The sequence below is a fragment of the Schistocerca americana genome, chromosome 1, assembly GCF_021461395.2.
Source record: "Schistocerca americana isolate TAMUIC-IGC-003095 chromosome 1, iqSchAmer2.1, whole genome shotgun sequence".
NCBI lineage: Eukaryota > Metazoa > Arthropoda > Insecta > Orthoptera > Acrididae > Schistocerca > Schistocerca americana.
In genome coordinates this window covers 655,748,410-655,776,079 of record NC_060119.1, presented here as the reverse complement: position 1 = coordinate 655,776,079, position 27,670 = coordinate 655,748,410, and the positions used below count along the sequence as shown (strand labels likewise).

At 41.8% G+C, this 27,670-nt stretch overlaps 1 protein-coding gene and 1 pseudogene across 1 annotated transcript in view; one reads left to right on the top strand and one right to left on the bottom strand.

Annotated features, from left to right (window-relative positions):
- The window catches only part of LOC124586638 (phosphatase and actin regulator 4-like), a 431,380-nt gene that overhangs the window by 343,529 nt on the left and 60,181 nt on the right, over positions 1-27,670 (bottom strand). The window lies entirely within an intron of this gene.
- LOC124552877 lies at positions 11,691-11,809 on the top strand (annotated as a pseudogene).

Below are 27,670 nucleotides of genomic sequence, written 5' to 3'. Positions count from 1 at the left end.
ATTAATGAAAGACAGTCAGAAGGAAGTACGAGACCCACCAGGTTAGCCGAGCGCGCTAACGCTCTGCTTTCTGGACTCGGGTAGGCGCGCCGGCCCTGGATCGAATCCGCCCGGCGGATTAACGAGGGCCAGTGTGCCGACCGGCCTGGATGTGGTTTTTAGGCGGTTTTCCACATCCCCCTAGGTGAATATCGGGCTGGTCCCCACGTCCCGCCTCAGTTACACGGCTCGCAGACATCTGAACACTTCCGCGCTATTCCATGGATTACACTAGTCGCAGACAGTTGGGGTAGACTAATTCCTTCACAGGGGGTACAGGGTGGCGGCCGGAAGGGCATACAGCCACACTTTCAACTAACATTGCCACATCCGATTAACCATGCCGACCCTGCGCCTCCGCAGGACAAACGGCACAAGCAAAAGAAAGAAATAAAGAAAGTCAGATGGAAGTGCGAAGGATACTTGGAAGTGGGGTCAGCAAGAAAAAGTTAATACATGAACGTATATAACAACATGAGTATATTGAATGGGATTCTTCATGCACTGGAAAGAGGACCTATGAATTTCTGCCTAACACCAGGGAGAGACTAAAAATTAGATTTCTTCAGCCGTCGAGTGGACTGATGTATTACCTGATTGGTCATGGCCCGTACGCTACATACGTGTCCAAAATCATAAGACAGATTAATGATAGTTGCGCCTGCGACAGTGCAGGCGCTCCAGAACACAAATTGTGGGACTGTGCGCTCTGGAAGACGCAGCGGGTAACGGTCGCCGAGCGCTGCGGATGCTGGATCCCAGAGCAGCACTGAGGACGGCAATGGAGCCGCAGTATCGAGAATGGCAAAGAATGACTTCACGAGGGACTCAACCGCACGGCACCTACACATGGAGAGAGGCAACTGAGGTCGGCGACCACTGAATGAAATGATTTTTCCAAGAATGTACATTGCTTTGGTGCAAGTGTGGATTACGGAAGTGTGGATTCTAAGACGTTACAGTGAATAGTGGAATACCGTGTAAAGTGGGAACGGCGCTGACGTGCTGCCCTACGCCCAAGAAATCCAGCAGACAAGGTCTGTTGACGGGGCAGTATGAAGGCGTATTTATCACAGCAAACAAATATCAACAGTTTAGAGGCATGCTAATAAATGAACATAAACAGAACACAATCTGTAGCACTCAAGTAGTGTTAATAGTTGAGGAAATGGCAAAGGTTGTTTTTAAATTATTCTATGACTACAGTTTTATAATGGTAGAGAATAGCTGTAATAGTTGCATTTTTTTAGAATTGTTTTTTTTTCTAAATATTTATAGCTACCAGGAACGAATTAATTATTATCCACAAAAATGTGGATATGTGGCCTATGATAGACAGTCTAGATAATAGACTGTAATGTGAAGAACAAAAGAAAAAAATCCACATCAACTTGATACAAGTAGTGTTGCACTACACAGACTTTAAACACTGCAAATGAATATCATTATTAACAACGTGACACTCGTTTCCTCATCTTCTATTTCACACATCATGCTGACCACTTCAGATGACTACCAACGTAAGAATACACATCGAATTCGTTTAAAAATCTCTGAACAAGCTCACAAGAGCAGTCTTAGCAACGCCGATAAGCTACGATTAAAAATTATTTCACGTTAATTTACCTGACTAATCAAACTCTATTCACAGACTATCTAAAAATTTTCAAAGCCTAAAACTCTTATTACTCTACGAACGAACGAACGACTAAATGATCGACATGACCACAGATGCACCACGGGCAAACAGAGAAATTAGCATGTATTCTGTTGTGAGACTGTGTGGTCCACTGGCTTCTTTATATAAGAACGCAAGTTCGCTGTAGACTAGAAGTTACACATTCATTCGTTCTATAATATGGGCTTCACATAGGCGATGCTGTTGTAAGAATAAAATGAAGATCCGCCGCGGATCAATACACCTGGGAAAAAAATGAAACTTCGAGAGGTGTGGAAAGAATACATGACAGGAATTAGTACAGGCATGAGATTAAAAGCCAATAGGCTTGCATAGTTCCATCGGAACCAATAAGAGGATAATGAGTGATATCAGAAAGGAAATATCTACAGAGGGATGCAGAAACAAATGATGGGATGTCAAAGTCGGCAAAAGAACAAAAGCCAAACATTAATCACGAGAGTCACTGTTAATAAGCTATTAACAGAGGCCCGGGCACTTCGAAGACAGGCTGTGCTGTCCGCTGTTCCATCGGATCGAAGCGAACTGGCCTGGCATTATACTATACCTTGCTAGAGCATGCACAAATCGTTTCTGGGGTTACTGCAAAGCTATTCAAACCGGCCATACTCTGCAAACTTAACGTACTTGAGAGGAGCGAAACGTCATCATTTGCTAATTAAATATGTACGTACGCAATATCGAAGTATAAAACATTATCAAGAAATAAAGAGGGGGAGAAATCTGCGTCTCGGCCCAGGCACACATGCAATCTTGGATTGGCAACATGTTGTGGTAAAAAGAAAATAAAAATTGATTTACTTTCTACTTCCCTTTTTTATTCGATAGCTTACGTGACGAGCCCAGAAGGGACGCTTCTTAAAAAGTGTTTGCTGACTAAAGGGAGTGTGGCAAGCTTGTAGAGAGAATCCCTAGGTTACTTCTTATTCTTAGTTACTCCTATTTAGAGCACTGAATTCCGCATACAGACCGGTCTACAAATTTTGGATGTATACGTGAAATCCGATTTACGATCTTCGGGAATTATCCGGCAGTCTTACTGAATTATTTCCCATGAATTTTTTTCATTATATAAACACATTACGATTTTTAAACGCATCAAATGAAAATCATAAAGTCCATATATATTATTGAAATGTGTGTGTGTGTGTGTGTGTGTGTGTGTGTGTGTGTGTGTGTGTGTCAGCATCAATCGCAGTGGTGGTAAAAATCGCCGACCTATCGTCGTTCATAAGATATGATGTCATAGACAATGAGATGCATAAAAAACTGCCAAATCATGCGCGTCGTTTAAATGTATTATTTCTGTGCTACAAATTGTATTCGCAGCAAATTTCGCATACATTATCTACATTTGCCGCTAAAAGCATCAACGGAAGTATATCACTTTACCACAAATAGTTCGGGAGATATGACGTCATAAACACTGAGCTGCGTGAAACACTGCCACATCATGCATGACGTTTAAATTTATTACTGCTTTGTTACGAACTCTATTCGCAACACATTTTGCAGACAGTATTCTTGTATACCACTGAATGTACTGACAAAATTACATCATTCTTTGACACATGCATAAGAAGATATGACGTCATGGACATTAAGATGCCTGAAAAACTGCCGCATCATGCAACACGTTATATTTATTATTGAGCTGCTACTCACAAGATATTTCGCTGACAGTGTCCACGTATGCCACTGAATGTACCTGCACAAATATATCATTGTACGATAGGTAGTTCAAGAGATATGACGCCATAAACATTGAGATACGTGAAGAATGCCGCATCATGCATGAACTTTTAATAAATTTATTCGTTACTATTAAGAAACTGCTAGAGTCGAGTCAGTTTAAGGAAATCCCTGACACATGGCAGCGCTTTTGACGTCTTTCAACTGAAAAGTGCAAATGGCTGTAGGCAAAAACAACAACCGTCTATAGCTATAAAAAGACGTTGCCATAGAGGCGTTTACAAAATCGCATTGTAGAGACGGAAACAGTTGCGCCCAGCGTGCAGAATACGCATGTTTCTCTATGCGACTGTTTCATAATTTCAAAAGCATCTTCACGAATACATGGAAATGAACTTTTTTCGATCCTTCACTACAAACACAGTTCATCTTTTGTATTCGTTTCTAATAGAAAATTGGCAAAAATGAGCTAGTATATAATAAATCCTTTCTATTCACCAACACTTCACTTGCAACGGCGTTGGGAGAAAAATGTTACATGTTACATTCTACGTATCGACGCCATCCGTCGTGCCAAGAATGGTCAACGAAGATCCATCGGTTTCGAAAACTGATGGTAATCGTAATTACTTTTGTTATGGTTATTTTAGCGACTTATCTTCGAGTATATTATAGTGTCCTCACCATGTGTCAAAACTGGGAGACGAACGTGATGCAAGAACGACATGTGACGATTAAAATTTGGCGAGACGATGATATGTCAGCAACAAAAAAAGCAAAACAGATTCAAAAGGCTGTTTCATTTCTGGAGCAAATTGAAAAATTATGAAGGACCTCATGACACTGCGGGTATCTAAATTCGGTTAAGGAGGATGAAAACAGTAGTCGCTCTCAGAGTTATTTGGTCCGAAGACAATACAAGCTGATGATTTTAATGATGGCCGGCCGAAGTGGCCGTGCGGTTAGAGGCGCTGCAGTCTGGAACCGCAAGACCGCTACGGTCACAGGTTCGAATCCTGCCTCGGGCATGGATGTTTGTGATGTCCTTAGGTTAGTTAGGTTTAACTAGTTCTAAGTTCTAGGGGACTAATGACCTCAGCAGTTGAGTCCCATAGTGCTCAGAGCCATTTGAACCATTTGATTCTAATGATGACAAAAACACACCCTATGATTGTGAACACTGGTATCACATATCTTAAAAGCGTACCCGAAAAAGCAAAAGTACGTGTAACGTCATGTTCCTCTTGCATTGGTATTTAACCTCTTAACATAAAACACCAAGTTATCTCATTTTTATTATATTGACTAAAACTTAAAATCCAGATTACACTCGGGCAACTTAACAACAGACCTTCGAAAAATTACCACCTCGCTAATATCCGTTCCAGCACCCAATCCTACGTTTGTAGCCTGGCTGGCGTCTTTTGGTTGAGATGGTTGCCACTAGATATCGTCTTTACTGTGTGCAGCTTTGGACACTTGACAACAGAATGCGAGCTTTTAGCCTCTGTTCTGTATTGTTTAGGTAGTGCTTCCGAAAATGGATGGATACAGTGATCCTGAGTTTGATATTGAATTTATCGACCTAGAAAGTGAAGAAGAGTGGGATATTACTTTATCGGAGATTGAAAATAATGACAGTTTGTCAGATGACTGACAGGTGCTCGCCGGTGATACGAGATAAACACGTTCACTGTGCCCCACCCAGCTCCTCCAAGATTTCTGTTTACAGGAAAAACGTGTGAAATACATGTTTCGACTTCATATATACACAAAAGTAAAACATTACTAAGTTTCAAGATATTTTAGTCGAAATCCAGTTTGCGACTACAGTCGGGATTTTATTAATGTGACCTTCGAAAATTGGTAACTCATTATTTTGAACTTTAAAAGCTGTCTTAATTTGTCTATGCCGGCCGTTGTGGCCGAGCGGTTCTAGGTGCTACAGTCTGGAACCGCGCGACCACTACGGTCGCAGGTTCGAATCCTGCCTCGGGCATGGATGTGTGTGATGTCCTTAGGTTGGTTAGGTTTAAGTAGTTCTAAGTTCTAGGGAACTGATGACCTTAGCAGTTAACTCTCATAGTGCTCAGAGCCAGTTGAACCAGTTGAATTTGTCTATAAGTAATATCATTTTTTTACAGGGCATTTTTCATTAGTGAAAAATAATAATTTTTGGAATAATTCGTAAAAATATTAATATGTTAAGGGGCTCCGGAAAGGCTCAAAACCATGAAAAGTTCAATTTTTACTTTGTTGCGTTTTCTGAATCTGCAGACTATTACCTTTTAATAGATATATAATTTATTCAATTCCGAAGACTACAACTATTTTTAATTTTTTTTTGAAATGTGTTCTACATGGGCGTGACCCACTGTGGCGCTGTTAAACTGCTGTCAAATGGTGTTATTATTAACGTCCGTGTTCATCAGGTACATTTTAGTGATGTGAGATAAAGTATGTGTTGTGGCTAACCTGTGATGGTTCAGTATATATCGCTGGTGTGATTGTCGATTGTTTCATGTTTATTTACTCTGTCGTTATCTCGAAAATATTCGTAATTAATTCTGTTTCTTGAGTCTCTGTTTTGTTGAAGTATAATAATGAGTAAAAGTAAAGTTATTAGAAATCCTCTGAAGGCTTTTAAGAAAAGGAGAAATGTTGGAAAGCCAAAGGTATGTGTTATTACCGTAAACAATAAAGACGATAACCAAGTGAGTGAACCTAACCTCTCAAGTACACCTGCCCATAGCAGTCAAAGTGGGAAAGAAAATACTTCACAGAAGAAGCTTGGTTCAATGAGTGAAAACTATGAATGTTTTATGGGCGAATCGGATGTGAATGAAATATTTGATATGTCGGTTCTCAAAGGAATTTTTTCAAACTGTGTAAGATGTATTCATTGTAGTGAAGTTGGTCTGGAACTCTCCATAATAAAGCACGTAGGACTTGCTAGTGAAATACAACTGAAATGTGATAAGTGTTCATACATGACCACCTTTTGGAACAGTGTTGCAGTAACTGCAACTGAAGAAAATGGTAGCAAAATCTACGAACACAACAACGAGCGATGCTTGCTTTAGACTGGAACGCCTTCGGGCTGCAGACAGGGCTGTAAAGAGTCTAGAAATACAAGCAAGAGTAAACAGGAGGAGGAACAAGAGGAAGCTGGAGGAGGAGTTTGCAGAGGATGAAGATAATCCATCCTATGGACCTGGAATGCACTAAAAAGTTAATCCAATCTTTGTCGCTCGATTCCCAAACCTTTTATTTTCTCATACTAATTACATGTTTTCTAAGGATCTTCCAAACATATTTGTTTCAAACTTTCAGTAAATGTTACACAGTACCTTTTTCATAATTTAACACAGCCTTTTTCCAAAAAACTGTATATTTTTGAATATATAAATAAAAAATTGCAAAAAAATGTGAATTTTCATTACAATTGAAAAAAAAATCATCTTTAATAACTGAAATAAAATTTTGTAAAATCCCTGTGTTAAGTTGTAGCCCATATTCCAATAAATAATCTGTAAAAAGTTCAACTTCCTACCTCAAATACTTTGTGAGGAAAGATGTAATTTATAAGCGTTATTTTAACATTGCAAGTATAGAGCGTTCCGGAGCCCCTTAAGGGGTTGAGTACTTTAAGGAGGTACACTGACGAGCCAAAACATTATGAGCACCAGCTTAATTAGCGTGTTGATCCACCTCTGGAAGGCAATGCAGTAGCTATACTGTGTCGCATGGACTCTTGGTAGATTTCTCGAGGTATGTGGCTTCAGATATCTACGCACAGGTCACGCAGTTCTCGTAAATTACAGGTCTGTTCTTTGTGGGTTGCAAACTGGCGCCCAATAGCGTCCTAGATGTGTTCTGCCAGGATCAGATCATGCGAATTTGATGGCCAAGGGCATCAGTGAGAGTTCACCATCATGATCCTCACACCACTCTAGCAAGATTCTGGCTATGTGACACGGTCGGTTATCCTGCTGGAAGATGCCGCCGCTGTCGAGGTAGATATCAAGCATAAAGAGGTGCAGGTGGTCTGCAATAATATTCACATAGTCCACAGCTGTCATGGAGATTTCGATTACTACCAAAGGTCCCACAGAAGCCCTGATGAATGGCGCCAATAGCATAATATTGTGCCCACCACTTTGCATCGGTGGCTCGGCGCATGTTTCTAGAAGCTGTTCATCAGGATGACTTCGTATTCGGACACGGCTTTCGACCTGGCGTAACAAGAAACGAGATTCATCCGACTAGGCGACATGTTTACACTGATCCACGGTAAAATCTATATGATCAAGATAGAATCGCGTAGGGTTCGCCTGCTGCGGAGTCCACGTTTAACAATGTGTGCTCTGAAACAGGTACGCCTGCACCAGAGCTGTACTCTGTCATTCAGATCTGCCACAGATCGCCGACTAAACTGCTTTAAGGAGGGGGGGGGGGGGGGGATGTAATGAATTTTGGTCCAATAAAGCGATTTTTCAAAAATATTATTTTCTTAATCTACACAGTGTAATCTAAGCTGTGTGTGAATTTTATCGTGATAGCAGCTTTAGAAATGCCTTTAAATTGTTAAACTGATTAACTCTTCGCTGGCGGCCACTCGCATCTTTTGCGATATTCGGGAAACTGCTTGCTTTAGCGGAATTTTTGTCAGTGTGAAGGCTATTTTCTTTCGAAAATCTTTGGCTGACATCTCTATCTCTGGCTGAAATCTGTATCTTTGCATGAGGTTTATTTACGCTTTGAAAATACTAACACATATTAGTTAGCTGGAAGGTTGAATTCGCAAACCTTTACGTGGAAGTCAAGATTTTTGCATAATGGATGGTGGAAAAATTGTGTTTAGGAACTGAGGTTTACCGACAAAAAAGAGGAAGCAGCTGGAAATGAAGAACATAATCTCTCAGCTTCACAATCGAAACTTGGGACAGGAGAATTGTACTGGTACGTTAAGGACGTTGATATGATTTCCACTGGATTCAGACTTATTGATTTAGAGCTTCTCTGCCAGGATATAAAGTTTTCATGTTCATGTGTTAGCTGTAAAAATACGGAATACATGATTGTTGTTGAAGAAAGAAGAGTGGGAATAGCTTGTGATTTTAAATTAATTTGTAATTCGTGTGGCTATGAATTTTCATTTTCCTCCTCCAAAAAACCTGATAGTGCTACCTATGAAAGCAATTTTAGGTTCGCATATGCTCTGAGATGCCCTGGACAGGGCAGGGAAGGAGGTAATTTATTGTGTGGTTTTCTGAACATGCCTCCACCTTCTGCAAGGTTTGAAAAAATAAATTAGAATAGAAATGTTTGGTGCTGTACGCGGTACTTCCAAGGTTTCTATGAAAAAAGCAGTGGAGAAATTGGTGGAAATAAACCAAAAAGAAATAGGTCCAGGGGTAGATATTCATGACAGTGAATCTCCTACAAGTGGCGTCCAATAAAAGACTTGCACCAGACCACTGAACCACACGAAATTATTATTATTATTCCCCGTTCGTCTCTCCTTTCCTTACAGACTCACGTGCCTGCAACGGTCATAGCGACATTCAGCTTCGCTGTGTGAAGCGGTCGTCAACATTTCGCTCAGCAGTGTAGTTGAACCATGCAAAGTCTTTTTTTAACCGTTCTCGATCGAAATTAGAAATAAGTGATCGTGACAACACACGTCAAGTTTTGACGTTCTATTTGCCATCTCGAAGAACAGCATCAGTATTCAAAGCGGATGCACTAAGGAACTGCGCGACCAAAACGCCTGCGCTTTCTGGAAACTAGCTGAAGACGATGCTGATAGCGTTATAATACCCACATATTTGTGCAGAAAGAGTTTGGTTCAGAAGTATTTTGACAGTGTGTTAAAGCAATCATTTTCACGAAATGGATCATTTAACCAAGATTTGGCTAACTGGAGACTGTTGGCTGCTGTAAGATAACGCCCTGGCTCTCACGTTAATAAAACACAGGCATTTCCTATTTAGAAATTGACAACAATCTTACATTATTAACCAATTACTTTGTTTTCGAAAAGGTGAAAATACTGCTGAAGAGGACAAATCTAAAAAGAAATGATGACATTCAAGAGGCAGCTGTAGCTGAAAAGATTTCTACCATAACAGTCGAAATGTACTTCAGATACATAAACCACGACAATGATTTTATACATAATGAATATGAGGTCGTGGTTGTTGAAATCAATGTTAAAATGTAGGCACAATTACCTTTCACAATGCAAAAATCATTAAAATTGAAGTGGAAAGCCTTCGCTATCACATTTATTACTCAAGAATCTATAAGAAAGATAAAGGTAAAAATATAAACTAAAACATTAATATTTCGTGGTCACTTCCCTAAGAAAGACACGGCTGCAAGAGAAATGACCGCAAAATTTTAATATTTTTTTATAAGTTTATCACTTTTATAGAGTCTTGTATAATAATTCTGATGATGATGACGTTTTCCTTCGAAATGTGTCAGTTTTAGCGCTTGTGCATTGTGGAATGTTGTTGCCGGCCGGTGTGGCCGTGCGGTTCTAGGCGCTTCAGTCTGGAACCGCGTGACCGCTACGGTCGCAGGTTCGATTCCTGCCTCGGGCATGGATGTGTGTGATGTCCTTAGGTTAGTTAGGTTTAAGTAGTTCAAAGTTCTAGGGGACTAATGACCTCAGCAGTTGAGTCCCATAGTGCTCAGAGCCATTTGAACCATTTTCTTGGAATGTTGTTGAGCAAGCGTTTTGACTTTCATGACAACGGTATTCGTTTTGATTCTATTTTATTGTCTTTGAGGAATTTCGAGCCGCAATAAAGAGGAATGGAGAAACTCAATGAAGTCACTAAGTAACGCAAATCTTCCATATACAGTTAACAAGGGCGCTAAGAATCGCAGCACAGTGCTAAAATGATAAGTGTAATGTAATAAAAAAAAAAAGCGTGGAAAATCTTAAGGGACCAAACTGCTGAGGTTATCGGTCCCTAGACTTACACACTACTTAAATTAACTTATGCTAAGAGCAACACACGCACCAATGCCCGAGGGAGGGAGGACTCGAACCTCCGGCGGGAGGGGCCGCGCAATCCGTGAGTAATGTAATCAATTTGCTGCTGTGTCTCAAAAGAGTACAATATCTGGTCTCATTAGATCTATATCAATGGATTAATATTATCGAAACACCTAAAAAGACAGCTAAATCGTACACAGTACACGTAAACATTGAGACTCGCCTTAAACAGAAACTGATAAACTCATAACGTATAACAGTACTGGCCCCATAACATTCACGACGCACATGTCGACCGAGGTGCAGCAATGAGCTGTGATTCTCCATGCATAGCACTCCGAGAAGCATTCACTACATTTGTTCTCTCAAAGGACCACCTTTCACAGGTTGAAAGAGCGTAGCTTGTGTACTCTGCCTTCAGTCCTTCAGCGGCGTTCGCCGCGGCAGCAGCAACGCAATAGACGCTGCAGCGGAACGTAGGAATGGTGACGCATTGTTCTCTGTGGCGAATGCAGTTCGACCTCGGTGCAGAAATGGTCGCGTCGGGTTCATAATAGCAGAGAACAACGCACTGATTCCAGCACTGATTCGATGAACACCATGCGTCGCTGACACTACTCGTAACGATTTAGAGGCGCCGTCAAATATGATGACCGGTCGTTTATCTCTGCTGGAAGCATACACGTTGTGAAAACAAACATCCACGAGATTCTGCGGCCACGTTGCTACAGTACATCCGCTGTCATTCTGCAACAAAGGCAGTGTCCATGGCTTCAGAGTTCGCACTATCCAACCGACTCTACAACCACTGTTCCTCTGCCTGCTACGGCACGTGATTTGGTACCTAATGAGTCCCCATAGTCCAGGTCACTAACGCACGCTGGTTTGGCAACCGACATGAAGTAACCATTTCGGATCCTGACGGTGATATAAATTTTGATCGCCATTCTTGAATGCAGTAGCGGAAAATACCTGGTCCCCTGACTTTGCGCCAAACTCACTGTAGTGGCTGATACAGTGAAGATATGTCACCTTATTAAAGCTGTTCAACCAATGAAGTGACTCTAAAATTTGCGCACGATACTGTGATCTTTCTCGTGGGCGACGACAGATACGACAGTTTGTGAAGTTGTAATTAATACACTTAAGTTTCACTTAAACGATGTGCAAATGTATTGTCTTGATATTCTCTCGGTTTGGTGTGGAGGGTGTGGATAACGTAAAAACGCGATGGCAGAATCTTTGCTCGCCAACAGCCTTGCCGCAATAGTAACACCGGTTCCCGTCAGATCACTGAAGTTAAGCGGTGACGGATTTGGCTAGCACTTGGATGGGTCACCGTCTGGGTCTGCCGAATGCTGTTGGCAAGCAGGGTGCACTCAGCCCTTGTGCGGGCAATTGAGGAGCTTCTTGATTGAGAAGTAGCGTCTCTGGCTACGAAACCGGCTGGGAAAGCAGTGTGCTGACCACAGCCTCTCCATATCCGCATCCAGTGACGCCTATTAGCTGAGGATGAGACGGTGATCGGTCGGTATCGTTGGGTCTTCCAAGGTCTGTTCTGAGGGAGTGGAAAATCTTTGCTCTTGTAGCAACTTACGATAAGCCCCCTTATCAAGAAGACCTCTGAAGATGATTATTAATAACAAAATGTTAATTTCACTGTAAAAATCAATCAAAGTATTCTTGACTGTATATGTAGTCACTGGTTACCCGCCATGGATACAGTCAGGTTGACATAAACTGTAACGACATGTTTCGGGACGAACGTGTTCGCCCGCCCTAATCCCGAATGAAAGGGAGAAAATACTTATACTTACACTTAATTCCCCCGACAATAGGTAGCATATCGTGTAAAATGTTTCCTCTAGCTAACTCGATCATCTGCCAGGTTTTCAGCTTCCTCCCATTTCATTTCCAAGCACTGAAGATCCTTTCCGGAAGTTAGGTTGGTTGGTTGTTTGGGGAAGGAGACCAGACAGCGAGGTCATCGGTCTCATCCGATTAGGGAAGGACGGGTAAGGAAGTCGGCCGTGGCCTTTCACAGGAACCATCCCGGCATTTGCCTGGAACGATTTAGCGAAATCACGGAAAACCTAAATCAGGATGGCCGGACGCGGGATTGAACCATCGTCCTCCCGAATGCGAGTCCAGTGTGCTAACCACTCCGAAAGTTAGTTTCCAGGTTTTACGAGCTCTTCCTCTACCTCTGTTTCCATGCATTGGTTTCCACAACAGCTCTGATTTGGGGAGTCTTCCGTCTTTCACGCGTACAAAAAGCTCCGCAAGCTTCAGTCTTCTCTCAGTAACGATTTTGTGCAGGTTGCGTAAACCACTTCTTCTCACTACTTCATCATTTACAATGTAGTTGCGTTGGCAGATCTTTGAAATTCGCATCAAACAGAGTTGGTGAAAACACTGAGCTTGTGCGCCGATTTGCTGGCATTTTCCAGGTCTCACATACGTATATGGCCACCGGTAGCATGGAGGACAGTTGAAGCTTTGTGGACATACATACAAGAGTCTAACTGCCTTATGGATCGCAATGCCAATTCTCCTGTCTGCATTTACATCGCCGTTACTACAGAGAAGACTGCTGACATATGGAAATCGGCCAATGTCTTGTACTACCTGCTGTTGCACTATAATTTGAATAGATATAGTTCCACTTTTTATGCACACTGTTTTTGTTTCATCACCACACTAAACTTTCCCTAATCTGGCCCTCAGTAGTCCGTCCTCTCAGTAATCCGGCCCACATCCGGCCTCTAGTCGATCAAGCATAAATGACGCGCACAACAATGAATTATAGTGCGTAACACTGTTGTTAATTACAATGTTAGACAATGCTATAAATTCCACGAGGAGGAGAAATTGATGAAAAGTGTGTTCTATGTGGATGGATGAGGAAAACTGTGAGACAGATCAAATTTTAACAGATGAAGAAGTAATCAAAAGAATGCAGAGAAGTAATGATGACGAGGGAGAAGACATAGGAGGAGAGAGAGAGAGAGAGAGAGAGAGAGAGAGAGAGAGAGAGAGAGAGAGCACGAAGATTTTTCACTATGCTTGTCTGAAGCCGCACAAATCTTCCTTAACTACATTATGCAACAAACAGATAAATGCAGTACCGATGTTATGCTTGTAAAGCGGTTGTGTGTCGGCGTCGCGATTCATCATTGCGACAACTGAAAACTTTGGGACACTCTTCATACTGACTGATACTACAGTATACGTACACAATCAAGAGCTATGTTTTCTATGAAAATGAATGTACCTTTACATTTAATAAAGCATGGTCCCTATGTGTTTAAACTAAATTTTAGACACTCTGAATAATCCGGCACTTCTGCTAATCGTGCATCCATATGTGCAAGGAATGGCCGGATTAGCGAGAGTCCAGTGTACTTATTTTTACTCCTAGAGAACTGGCCATTCCGAGAGAAAATATACATTATTATAACTATTCCCAAGGTAATCTGGAAATGGATGTCGCCTGTGTTCATTTTCAAAGAAGTTGTTAGTTTATTCAAAATAACGGAAATTCTTAAAAATCCCTCTGAGATGCTCCTGTTGTCTTGCTCCAACTTTTGAGCAGATTAACCAGCTATTTACAGCGACCACACAACATTTTTTAACACTGACAAACCACTGACAGAAGTGAAAGAAGCGACAACGGCTGCGAAAAGACCGTTGGACCGACCAGCGGTTGAGTTGCGGGACTACTGAGGCACAGAGCCACAATGGATGTAACTGTAGAACAGGAAGAATAACGGGTCAGACTCAAGAGAGGTCGTTATAATTTTCATTTTACGAAGGCAACCCTATATAAATAAAAATGTAAATGTTCGTCTGTTCAATACACACACATACTCTCTCTCTCTCTCTCTCTCTCTCTCTCTCTCTCTCTAATATCCGTGCATTTATTTACATATTTTTAAAATGTGTATAATTTTTATAAACTTATTTTTTCTGTAGCAATGTTTCCGCATTATTAAGTTTATAAAAAATATACATTACATATATTAAAAATATGTAAATAAAAACACGCATATTCCAGTGCAATGTTGTGCCAAATTTCAAGGCAATTGGTCAAAAACTTTTGGAGGTTTGCGACTAGGAACATTTATAGTTTCTATATAAATACAAACATAGATGTTTGTTTCTTCAAAATCTCAGATCTCCGAAAGGTCTTTGTGGATTGCTCTGAAATTTTACATAACATTGCATTCGAATACGCATGTGTTTCTATATATCTACTGGAGTGCCATCTGATATATATGTAATAAAAGGGGAAACATTATAAAAATGTAAATGCTGGTTTGCTCAAAATCGTAAATCTCCTAAAGTTCTTGACTAATTGAAAACATTGTTACCAAAAATCTCAAAATGACTTACTTTAAATTTTTACACTTTACTGTAATACGTTGATTACTGTGAAGTGTAAAAATTATATATATATATATATATGAATGTTCAAGGGGTATCCAGAAAATAAACTCCGATCGGCCGCGAAATGGAAACCACTGTAAAAATCAAAAATGTTTTATTTGCAACAGTTAACTACAACTTCCAGCTACTTATTTTCATAATCGCCACTCCGACTTCGACATCTGTCGTAACGTTGTACCAACTTTCTAACATCCTTGCTTCTTGCAAATTCTCTAAATTGATCTGCAGCTTGTTGTCTGTGCCAAAATATTGTCTTCATAGCCAGCGGTTCATGTGAGCAGAGATGAAACTCAGAGGGAAAAAATTTCGGGCTGTATTGTGGGCGATCGAACACTTACTATCGAAAATGCTGCAGGAGCATCTTCATTTTCCCCACAGAATGCGGCTGAGAATTGCATGACAGTTATGTTATGTGGGCTGCATAGCTACATGCGAAATTTCTCACCAGGCCCTCGTACTTGGTGGGAGACACTTTTTGCTAGGCATCTTTACGTGCTCACTGTGCGCTCAGAACTGAAAAGAGCGATGTGAAGCGATCGACGGGTGCACTAGACACTGCCCAGCACATCGGTACAAAGCTTCATCGGATTTTCACAGTGGTTTCCGTTTCATGACCGATCGGAACTTACTTTCCAAATAGCCCTCATATATATATATATATATATATATATATATATATATATATATATATATATATATATAACACAAACGAGGAGATTACATTTACGGCTTAATGATTTATTATTAGAACACTACTACACAATTTGAAATTGCAGTAACAATAAACAAGACTCAAAGTCAGAGACAGGGTAGAAGAAGAGATGGAAAGAGAGTGAGAAGGAGAAGATGAACACAGAAAAGGGGGAGGAGAGTGGGGTAGAGAGAGGGAATGGGAGGAGAATATATATACATAAGGGGAAGAAAGTGATGGTCAGAGAGAAGGGAAAGAAGGAGGAGATGGACAAAGAAAGGGTGAGAGGAAGATGGTGACAGAGGAGGGAATAAGATTAGGACGTATATCCAATTCTCATGCATATTAGAAAGTGTGGTTTCTCTATTCCTTCTTCATCATTTAAGCAGACTGAGCCACAACAAAGCGTGGCCGGGTACATCTAGTACCTAAATAAACAAAAGTAAGCAAGGTATCTACCAGAGGACGGGAACATAAATGCTTCCCTGTTGGCAGATAAACGTAGCTGACCTCCGCATTTCAACAGACACCATCCTTGCGAGTTACGTCCAGCTGACGAGTCTGTCTAGGCGGGTGGCAGCCGTGTTAACGGCCGAGCGGTAGCGCCGGGGTCAGGCACTGTGGGAGGGAGGGAGCGGCAGTACAAAGCCGGGGCCGCACAACCAGGACGAGGGAGCGGGGAGTGGTTTCCGCCCGTGATGGCCCTGGGCAGCTGGGCATTCATTACATACACACAGTATACCCGTTACTCCATAAACACTCTGGCTCCCTCCATCCCTACACCTGTCGTCGTCGGCTACACCACTAAACCTCCCAACGACATGTGCAAGTGCGTCATTTAATAACTAAAAATTCACTTACGTTTTTTGTATCTACTATCGGTTTCTTAGTCAGTAAATACAGTGGCTATGTTCCTTTCAGGCATGGTTCGATTCTATGACTAAGCAAAATAGACACATCAAAAAAATTTTTGCATCACCTCGGTTCCGAAAGTTCCGGAACCTGTACAGAAAATTGGAATAGAGATCAACATAAACATCATTTCCGCCCTTTTTATTGCTCCTGAAAACCACACATTTCATATTGTACCACCATACAGAGACACCTTCAGAGGTGGTGGTCCAGATTGCTGTACAAACCGGTAACTCTAATACCGAGGAGCACGTCCTCTTGCATTGATGCATGTCTGTATTCGTCATGGCAATACTATCCACAAGTTCATGAAGCCACTGTTGGTCCAGATTGCCCCACTCCTCAACGGTGATTCGGCGTAGATCCCTCAGAGTGGTTGGTGGGTCACGTCGTCCACAACCGGCCCTTTTAATCTATCCCAGTTATGTTTGATAGGGTTCATGTCTGGAGAGCATGCTGGCCACTCTAGTCGAGCGATGTTGTTATCTTGAAGGAAATCATTCACAAGATATGCACTATGGGGGCGCGAATTGTCGTCCATGAAGACGAATGCCTCGCCAATGTGCTGCCGATATGGTTGCACTGTCGATCGAAGAATGGCATTCACGTATCGTACAGCCGTTACGGCGCCTTCCATGACCACCAGCGGTGTACGTCGGCCCTACATAATGCCACCTCAAAATAGCAGGGAACCTCTAACTTGCTGCACTCGCTGGACAGTGTGTCTAAGGCGGCCAGTCTGACCGGTTTGCCTCCAAACACGTCCCCGACGATTGTCTGGTTGAAGGCATATGCGACACTCATCGTTGAAGAGAACCTGGTGCCAGTTCTGAGCGGTCTATTCGGCATGTTGTTGGGCCCATCTGTACCGCGCTGCAAGGTGTCATGGTTGCAAAGAAGGACCTCGCCATGGACGTTGCGAGTGAAGTTGCGCATCATGCAGCCTATTGCGAACAGTTTGAGTCGTAACACGACGTCCTGTGGCTGCACGAAAAGCATTATTCAACATGGTGGCGTTGCTGTCAGGTTTCCTTCGAGCCATAATCTGTAGGTAGCGGTCATCCACTGCAGTAGTGGCCCTTGGGCGGCCTGAACGAGGCATGTCAGCGACAGTTCCTGTTTCTCTGTATCTCCTCCATGTCCAAACGACATCGCCTTGGTTCACTCCGAGGCGCCTGGACACTTCCCTTGTTGAGAGCCCTTCCTGGCACAAAGTAACAACGCGGACGCGATCGAACCGCGGTATTGACCGTCTAGGCATGGTTGAACTACAGACAACACGAGCCGTGTTCCTCCTTCCTGGTGGAATGACTGGAACTGATCGGCTGTCGGACATCCTCATGCACGGTTATTTATTTCTTTGGGCGGATTTAGTGACATCTCTGAACAGTCAAAGGGACTGTGTCTGTGATACAATATCCACAATCAACGTCTGTCTTCAGGAGTTCGTGGTATCGACGTCATGCAAAACTTTTTGATGTGTGTATATTTAAATGTTTCTACACTCTTTTCGCTTTTTTTTTCTTGGAGCATATTTAGTGGCCGGTAACCATCATTTGGTTTTAATTCATATGTAGTGGATACGTAAATCTACAATTTTGAATTGCATTTATGTCGGGACTGGAACTTTGCCCTCTGTTTGCAGGTCTTAAACAATTTCTGGCGCGCGTATTTCACAGCCTTCTAATATTGTTAGTATTCCTGAATTCTTCCACTAACAGGAAAGAGAAAAGACAGAAACTCACACAAGGATAAGCATGCAAAACATGATCCATGATTTCATAAAGGATCGAAAAACTATATTCTCGAGGATATAGAGATTTATTATTATATTTGTATTTTTGCAAGTAGCTACACACAGCAGCACAGTTATTTCGAAATCAGTTACTTTCAATAAAAAGCATTTTAAGTGTTCTAATTTTCTCTTCGCTGAAATTCTATTACGAGTTTAAAATTAAAAATTTGTCTATCAGCCCTCGTCAAAATAATATTAAAGCCGGGGCTCTGTGCGAAACTTTCGCACTTTCATATTTTAAATAATGACAGTATTTGGAATAAGTATAGTCGCTGGGATAAGAGCAGTTGTGGGAATGCAGAGAAAACATCTTTAAATTTTAATTGCACTTCATATTTTGTGTAAGCACGTTAGGCCATAGTAGCAATAGGTAATTCACAATTCAAGACAACAATGACAAGTATGTTTGTCGTTTTGGAGTGTATGTTCGTTTAGAAAGTCAACTTGTACGACAGGCAGAGGCAATCGATTATCACACTGGTCACAGATATTATCTGTGCCAATGTTGTATACAAATTACCCAGTTAGTAAGTACTTTAAAGCAAATAAAATACACTGGTGTCCATAATTAAAGCAACAAACGGAAATTTTGCAAGGTTGCATTTTTTTTGCCGGCCTGAGTGGCCGTGCGGTTCTAGGCGCTACAGTCTGGAACCGAGCGACGGCTGCGGTCGCAGGTTCGAATCCTGCCTCGGGCATGGATGTGTGTGATGTCCTTAGGTTGGTTAGGTTTAATTAGTTCTAAGTTCTAGGCGACTGATGACCTCAGAAGTTAAGTCGCATAGTGCTCAGAGCCATTTGAACCATTTTTGCATTTAATTTGCCACAAAACAACGTAAAAAAGATGATAGTAAGGCAGAAGGTAAACAACTGCAACATGCACAACGGTAGAGAAAAATGTTCTTCGTTTTTTCCAACTTAACGGATTTGCACACATGTCCCGACAACTGGTTAAAGTGCTCAGTATGGTGTGTGACCACCTCTGGCAACAATACAGGTCTGAAAATGAAGGCGCATGCTTGAATGGTCTCATCAATCTCATGTTGAGGCAATACGTTCATTCTTCCTGCAGAGCTGCTTGCAATCTTGGAGAGTAGTTGGTGGATACTGACGTGATGCAAGCCGTCTCACTAGTGAAACCCAGACATCCTTTAAGGGATTCAAATCGGGAGACCGAGCAGGCTACGCCATTCGTGCAATATCTTCTGTTTTCAAGAAAGCAATCACCCGTGCTGTATGAGGTCGAGTATTATCATCCATCAGTACGAAGTCTGGGCCCACAGCATCTCTCAACAACCGCAAGTGAGGTGAGGTGCCAAGATCTCGTCACGATACCTGACAGCAGTTAAACACGCTGATTCACCCGTACAACATCATGAAGAGGGGTTCGAGTGGTCAACACAATCTCTGCCCACACCATTAGAGACCCTCCTCGATATCGGTCTCTTTCCACAATGTTTGGGTCCCGAAATAGTGTTCCACGTTCCCTCCAGATGCGAATCCACTTAGAATCATTCTCCAGACTAAATCGGGACTCACCTATGAAAACAACATTGTCCCACTGTTCGGCCGCCCAGATGACATGCTGATGACTCCACTCTAGACGTTCCCTTCCGTGAAGACGCGCCAGAGGTAGACATACAGCAGGTCTCCGGCAGTAAAGACCGCACTGCCGAAGCCTTTTTCATAGCGTTTGCCTCGATACTACATGTCCAATGGATGCTGCTAGCTCACATGTAGGTTGCCATGCAGTATTACAGTGGTATTGTCGTGCTCTTACAGCAAAACAGCGGTCCTCTCTTATAAAGTCACACGTAGTCGGCTCTGCCTTGGACTTCGGGATACAGTTTCTGTCTGTATATACTGTCGCGACATCCTAAAAACAACGATTCACACTAAGCTATCGGGCCACGTTAGTTTGCGATTGTCCTGCCTCCTTTCTTTCTCTGTCCCTCCACCGCGGAGAGTCTGGTAGGCATCGTCTCTGCGCCATACTGCACCGCCTGTGACTGTGTACACAGCGACTGTGGTGTGGGGCTACCCGTTTCATAGCTACCCTGACGTCATCGCTGGCATGATTGTCAGTTGAACGGACTGCCATCTTCCGTGCAGAACACGATCGTACGGAGATATGATTGACAATTTTTGTATGATTATATCGTGTATTAGACACAGGACGGGGAAATAGCGGTTTTTTGCTTTAATTTTGGACACCAGTGTAGTATTTGTAATAAGACAATATGACTAAGGAGTCTCTTATCTGCGGATAATAAGTTAGCTTCGTAAAATACAGGTATGAAGCTGGGAATCCATGGTGCCCTTACGCCTTTGATAGTTAAAACCTCTTTTATCTTATAATTTTCCACAAATAATATGTTCTAGCGCTAAATCAGTATTCTATGTCAGAAACAGGTTAAAAAAACCTTTCTAATGATACCTCTTTCATCCCTGTACGATTAGCATGTGTTGAGAAAAAGGGATGTTGACATGAGAATTAATATGTATGATATTGGATGGAGTTGCAGATGGCACGTGTCTGTATGAGATTATCTGAGTGTATCATATGCAATCTAACTTCTAACAAAAAAAAATTGTTTTAAGTCAATATATGTCCACTTTAGTCTAGCGAATGATTCTAGGAGAAAATTTCAGATCAATAGAAAAATTAGCACCTACTGAAGATGATGCAGCTGCATTGACACATGTTTGGCGCATAATAACGTAAATACTAGTGTTTCGCAAAAGGCGGATTTCTACGAATATAATTTAAACAACAAGCGCGGAAACGGGGCAAGTAACTAATTAGCCATCTGTAGAAGTTTTTCACTGCCGTTTTTGACATTCTGCGTTGAGCTGGGTATGTTTACGGTTTATATCACAGATCAGTACCAACAGACCGCAAACAGATCAACTGATAAAATATAAAATAAACGAGAAGCTTATGTGCTAAAAGTTGTCTACCGAATGAAAGCAAAGGCTACCGTCAAAATCACAAAGCAAAAACGACAAAATCCGTCACATAATTCAGGCTCCTGAAGATGCTTGAAAAATAACAGAAAAGTATGTGGCAAACATTTATAGTCCTTTACTATAATGGAGAAATGTCCCACGCACAAAGAAAAAACAACTATACGTTTCAGTCTTAGCACTATGTAAGTAACTGGATCGTACCATCATTTCTAACGAACTGTTAGCATAATGCAGAGAAATGAAAACCGTTTCTTTTTCTCGCACTTTACTGCACTGATTTCCGTAAGTCGTGAAGTAAACACGCAAACGACAACTCTAAACGTTCTATCTTGCATGTCAAGAAACGTAGCCAAAGTAATGAACATACAAATGAAAAACATCGCCGTTAATAAAACCAAATTTTTACAATGCCAGTATCAACCACAAAAAGACCATTACTTTACGTTATGTGCATAAACAAACGGGCCTTAGTTGGGTGTACAAAGTTGTGGAGAGGACGAGAAGACAGCTCTATCCAAGAGTGAATGAAAATAGCTGACGTTTATAATAATAATTTTGACAATATTACTGAAGATGTTCTCCACTTCATTGTCGGACGCGTTAAGCGGTTTCCGCAGTTCTTTTAAGTTCGTTTAGCCTTTCATTCAAGGGGAATTTTGGCCTTTGGTATTTCTCTTACCCAAAACATCTAAAATTAATCAACTGAAGTAAGTTAAACTGGAAGCTCACCTCACGTATTTTTCCTTATGTACAAACACATCCAGACTTTACTTTGTCATATGTCTCTTTTCACGGGTTTATATTCTTTAGAATTCGATTACTATGATTACTATATATCCCCTCCTAATTTTTCTGTAACTCCAGGATAGTATTCTCCAGCACTTATCTGTGATTTCACATTAACTGATAGAACCACCATCATCAAACAACAGCTACCGACACGTCCATTACCACCTCAAAAAGAAAAGAAAATCGCCTCACAAGGTATTATTCCGAAATATTCCAGAATTCCGCAGTTCTGCAAAGTTTTCTCTCCCAAATGACGTCGCCGCCACATCCCTTAAATGTTTATCGTCTCCTAACTTGCATCCTGACTCTTAGACGTCGCTGCGATTCTCCTCGTTGGTTGGGGTTGTTTTGGGGGTAAAGACTAAACTGCGAGGTCATCGGTCTCATCGGATTAGGGAAGGACGGGGAAGGAAGTCGGTCGTGCCCTTTCAATGGAACCATCCCGGCATTTGCCTGGAGCGATTTAGGGAAATCACGGAAAACCTAAATCAGGATGGCCGGACGCGGGATTGAACCGTCGTCCTCCTGAATGCGAGTCCAGTGTGCTAAGATTCTCCTCGTCTCGACGCTGTTAATCAGTAGCATTCCAAGGAATATCGAGCATTTACTTTACGGAGAACACACCTCGAATGTATTGTGACTTTATAAAACGGTACACCAGCCCGCCCGAACTGGAATACATAGCGAGCAGCACCGATAACAACGCGTCGACCACCCTGGTAACGAAGCATCAGTGCACTTCTCGACGTAACTCGACACGACACGAAGCTGCTGACTACTGTAGCCAGGAAACTATCGAGCTGTTCAACACAACAGCAAATCGCAGGAGTACTAATTAGTAGTCAGAAATGTGGCACCAGTATTTTGTTGCACAAAGCTTGCATCCCTGTTCTCGTTCGTGGGTGCGGTCACATTGTGAGAGGGACACATTACACTGTTCTTTTGGCAATGTTCTAATGGAACTGGTTTCCCAGTGTTTTCCTTCGACAAAAGAATGACATGTCAAATGTGTAACGGTATCGTGTGGGTGATAGTGAATAGTGATTATACCGAGTGTGGTGTCACAGAAATGAAAGAAAGGGAATCAATGGAACGCGGTACCAGTAGTTGGCCTTCTCCTCATTAATTATATCAAAACGACCGTTGGGCATAGCTTTCGAACATGACGGATGCATCATCAAGTCTCACAGCAACCGACTACCTGAGACTCTACTGTAAGCTTCGGGTTTTAATCGAGGAAACTGGTGAACAGTCTGATAATCTGTAATTGTCCTCCATCGCCTTTTCTCTTCTTACAGGCCAAATATTGGTGGTGATATTTTTTTTTTTTTTGCCACTACCGGGAATCGAACGAGGTACCCAGTGGCTATGCGTCACTATGGCAGCGAGGGTTAGCATCTCGGTTTAAGATGTGGGTTGTCGTACACAATCGTGGGAGAGGATAATTTTAATATCTTGTAATATAGATGAACATAAATACAGCATTATAGAAAACGAAGTGGAAGTACACGAAGATGTGCTGTGAGATATGATACAGCGATATAGATTTGACAGAGCTCTGAAAAACGGAAGTCGGAAAAAGGAATCTGCGGCAGACGATATTCCCTCGCAATTGTTGAGCTCCCTGGAAGAGCTCTACTGCTCCTGGTATGCGAGGTATAACGGACAGGCGAAATAGCTCGCAGCTCGAGACAATTTAATCATTCCGTTTACAAAGAAGGCATGTGCTGACAGGTGTGAATATTACCGAACTATTAGTTCCGACATTGGGGAAGATGAATTTGGCTTCTGGAGAACTGTAGAATCACGTGAGGCAACACTGACCCTACGACTTATCTTAGAACACGTGTCAAAAAAAGGAGAACCTAACCTTACAGTATTTGTAGATTTAAAGAAAACTTTTGACAATGGTGACTGTACTGCACTCTTTGAAATTCTGAAGGTAGCAGGGATAAAATAATGGGAGCGAAAGATGATGTACAACTTGTACAGAAAACATACTGCAGTTGTAACACTCAAAGGGAGCAATGATTGAGATGGCAGGGAAACTGGGTTGTAGCGTGTCCCCGATGTTACGCAACTTTTACACTGAACAGGGAGTAAAGGAAACGAAGGAGCAATTTGGAAAGGGAATTACTTGTTCAGGAAGGAGAAATGAGAAGCTTACAGGTTTTCCGATGACATTGTAGCCCTGTCAGGGACGGCGAAGGGCTTGAAAGTTCACTTGACCAGGATGGTTAAGTGCTGTCGTCCGAAGAGCGAGGTGCCAAGGTAAGGTTCGTACGTCGCAACGCAAGTGAAGATAGTCGCTGCAAACCACTTCGACGAGTGAGCGACGCCGGCGTATACACGCCCAGAAGAATTTGGATACGTCGCCGCTGCTGTTCTCTTACACGAAAGTTGTTGTCAGTTATACTTCTAGTGAAGAGATTTGTATCTTGTAAGTATCAAGTGATTCGTCAATGACCAGAAACAGTTGTAAATATTCATCACATTCGTGTAGAAATGTATTGCACCGAAGTTAAGTAATTCATCCTGTCTATTTTATAATGAAGTGCTCTAATTTTTTATATCTTATACTACGCACTCGACCTCCTCCAAGAGTAAAGTAAAAGAACAGCTCACTGTACCGAGAGTGTATTTTGGGTCCGGTACAACAGTTAGTGTCTAGAAAAGAAGTTATAAGTTTAACATCAACAAAAGCAAAACGAGGAAAATGGAATGCAGTCAAATTAAATCAGTTGATGCTGACGGAATTAAATTAAGATAGTACTAGATGAGCAAAAGTAGTACATCGGATTGCTACTGGAGCAGCAAAGTAACAGATGATGGCTGAAGATGTTGTTGTTGTTGTTGTTGTTGTCTTCAGTCCTGAGACTGGTTTGATGCAGCTCTCCATGCTACTCTAACCTGTGCAAGCCTCTTCATCTCTCAGTACCTACTGCACCCTACATTCTTCTGAATCTGCTTAGTGTATTCATCTCTTGGTCTCCCTCTACGATTTTTACCCACCACGCTGCCCTCCAATGCTAAATTTGTGATCCCTTGATGCCTCAGAACATGTCCTACCAACCGGTACCTTCTTCTTGTCAAGTTGTGCCACAAACTCCTCTTCTCCCCAATTCTATTCAATACCTCCTCATTAGTTATGTGATCTACCCATCTAATCTTCAGCATTCTTCTGTAGCATCACATTTCAAAAGCTTCTATTCTCTTCTTGTCCAAACTATTTATCGTCCATGTTTCAATTCTATACATGGCTACACTCCATGCAAATACCTTCAGAAACGACTTCCTGACACTTAAATCTATACTCGATGTTAACAAATTTCTCTTTCCTTGACATTGCCAGTCTACATTTTATATCCTCTCTACTTCGACCATCTTCAGTTATTTTGCTGCCCAAATAGCAAAATTCCTTTACTACTTTAAGTGTCTCATTTCCTAATCTAATTCCCTCAGCATCACCCAACTTAATTCGACTACATTCCATTATCCTCGTTTTGCTTTTGTTGATGTTCATCTTATATCCTCCTTTCAAGACACTGTCCATTCCGTTCAACTGCTCTTCCAAGTCCTTTGTTGTCTCTGACAGAATTATAATGTCATCAGCGAACCTCAACATTTATATTTCTTCTCCATGGATTTTAATACCTACTCCGAATTTTTCTTTTGTTTCCTTTACTGCTTGCTCAATATACAGACTGAATAACATCGGGGACAGGCAACCCTGCCTCACTCCCTTCCCAACCGCTGCTTCCCTTTCATGCCCTTGACTCTTATAACTGCCATCTGGTTTCTGTACAAATTGTAAATAGCCTTTCGCTCCCTGTATTTTACCCCTGCCACCTTCAGAATTTGAAAGAGAGTATTCCAGTCAACATTGTCGAAAGCTTTCTCTAAGTCTACAAATGCTAGAAACGTAGGTTTGCCTTTCCTTAATCTATTTTCTAAGATAAGTCGTAGAGTCAGTATTACCTCACGTGTTCCAACATTTCTGCGGAATCCAAACTGATCTTCCCCGAGGTCGGCTTCTACCAGTTTTTCAGTTCGTCTGTAAAGAATTTGCGTTAGTATTTTGCAGCAGTGACTTATTAAACTGATAGTTCGGTAATTTTCACATCTGTCAACATCTGCTTTCTTTGGGATTGGAATTATTATATTCTTCTTGAAGTCTGACGGTATTTCACCTGTCTCATGCATCTTGCTCACCAGATGTAGAGTTTTGTCAGGACTGGCCCTCCCAAGGCCGTCAGTAGTTCCAATGGAATGTTGTCTATTCCCGGGGCCTTGTTTCGACTCAGGTCTTTCAGTGCTCTGTCAAACTCTTCACGCAGTGTAGTGTCTCCCATTTCATCTTCATTTACATCCTCTTCAATTTCCATAATATTGTACATCGCCCTTGTATAGACACTCTATATACTCCCCCCACCTTTCTGCTTTCCCTTCTTTGCTTAGAACTGGGTTTCCATCTGAGCTCTTGATATTCATACAAGTGGCTCTCTTTTCTCCAAAGGTCTCTTTAATTTTCCTGTAGGCAGTATCTATCTTACCCCTGGTGAGATAAGCCTCTACATCCTTACATTTGTCCTGTAGCCATCCCTGCTTAGCCATTTTGCACTTCCTGTCAATCTCATTTTTGAGACGTTTGTATTCCTTTTTCCCTGCTTCATTTACTGCGTTTTTATATTTTCTCCTTTCATCAATTAAATTCAATACTTCTTCTGTTACCCCAGGATTTCTACTTGCCCTTGTCTTTTTACCTACTTGATCCTCTGCCGCCTTTCACTACTTCATCCCACAGAGCTACCCATTCTTCTTCTACTGTATTTCTTTCCTCCATTCCTGTCAATTGTTCCCTTATGCTCTCCCTGAAACTCTGTCTCTGAAGATGAGAGAATATAAAAAACGCAGGCTGGCAGTAGCAAGGAAAGAAATTGTTAACATCGAACATAAATTTAAGTGACAGAGCGTCTTTTTTGGAGGTATTTGTCTGGAGTGTAGCCTTGTACGGAAGTGAAACGTAGATGACGAGCAGTTCAGACCAAGAGAGAACAGAAGCTTTTCATACGTGGAGCTACTGAATAATACTGAAGATTAGATGAGTAGATCGAATAACTAATGAAGAGATGCTAAACCGAATTGGGTAAAAAAGGAATTTGGGGCACAATTTGACTAAAAGAAGCGGACACGTCGTGAGACATCAAGGAATCGAAGGACTTATGGATGGAGAAAGTTGTAGTGCGAGACCAAGGCCTGAGTATAGTAAGCAGGTTCAAATGGATGTAGGTTTTAGCAGTTACGCATACATAGTTTGCACATGACAGACTACCGCGAGTGTTGCAGCAAACCAGGCTTCGGAGTGAGGACTGCAACAACAGTATAGTAGAACACCGTATAGTTTAATCCCCTTGCTTGTCGGTTCAGATCACCTTTGGCAAAACCATCTCTACCTCAGTCACGAACTTCTTCTTCAAACAGTTACCTGAGAAATCAAACACTAATCAAGACGAAGGTGAGTCTGAATACTATGTGTTACGCTGAAGACGACATGAGTTTGCGTGACTTGTTAACTGCTCTCCTAAGCATTTACAGGGGACCGAAGAGCAGTCAAGGGAAATA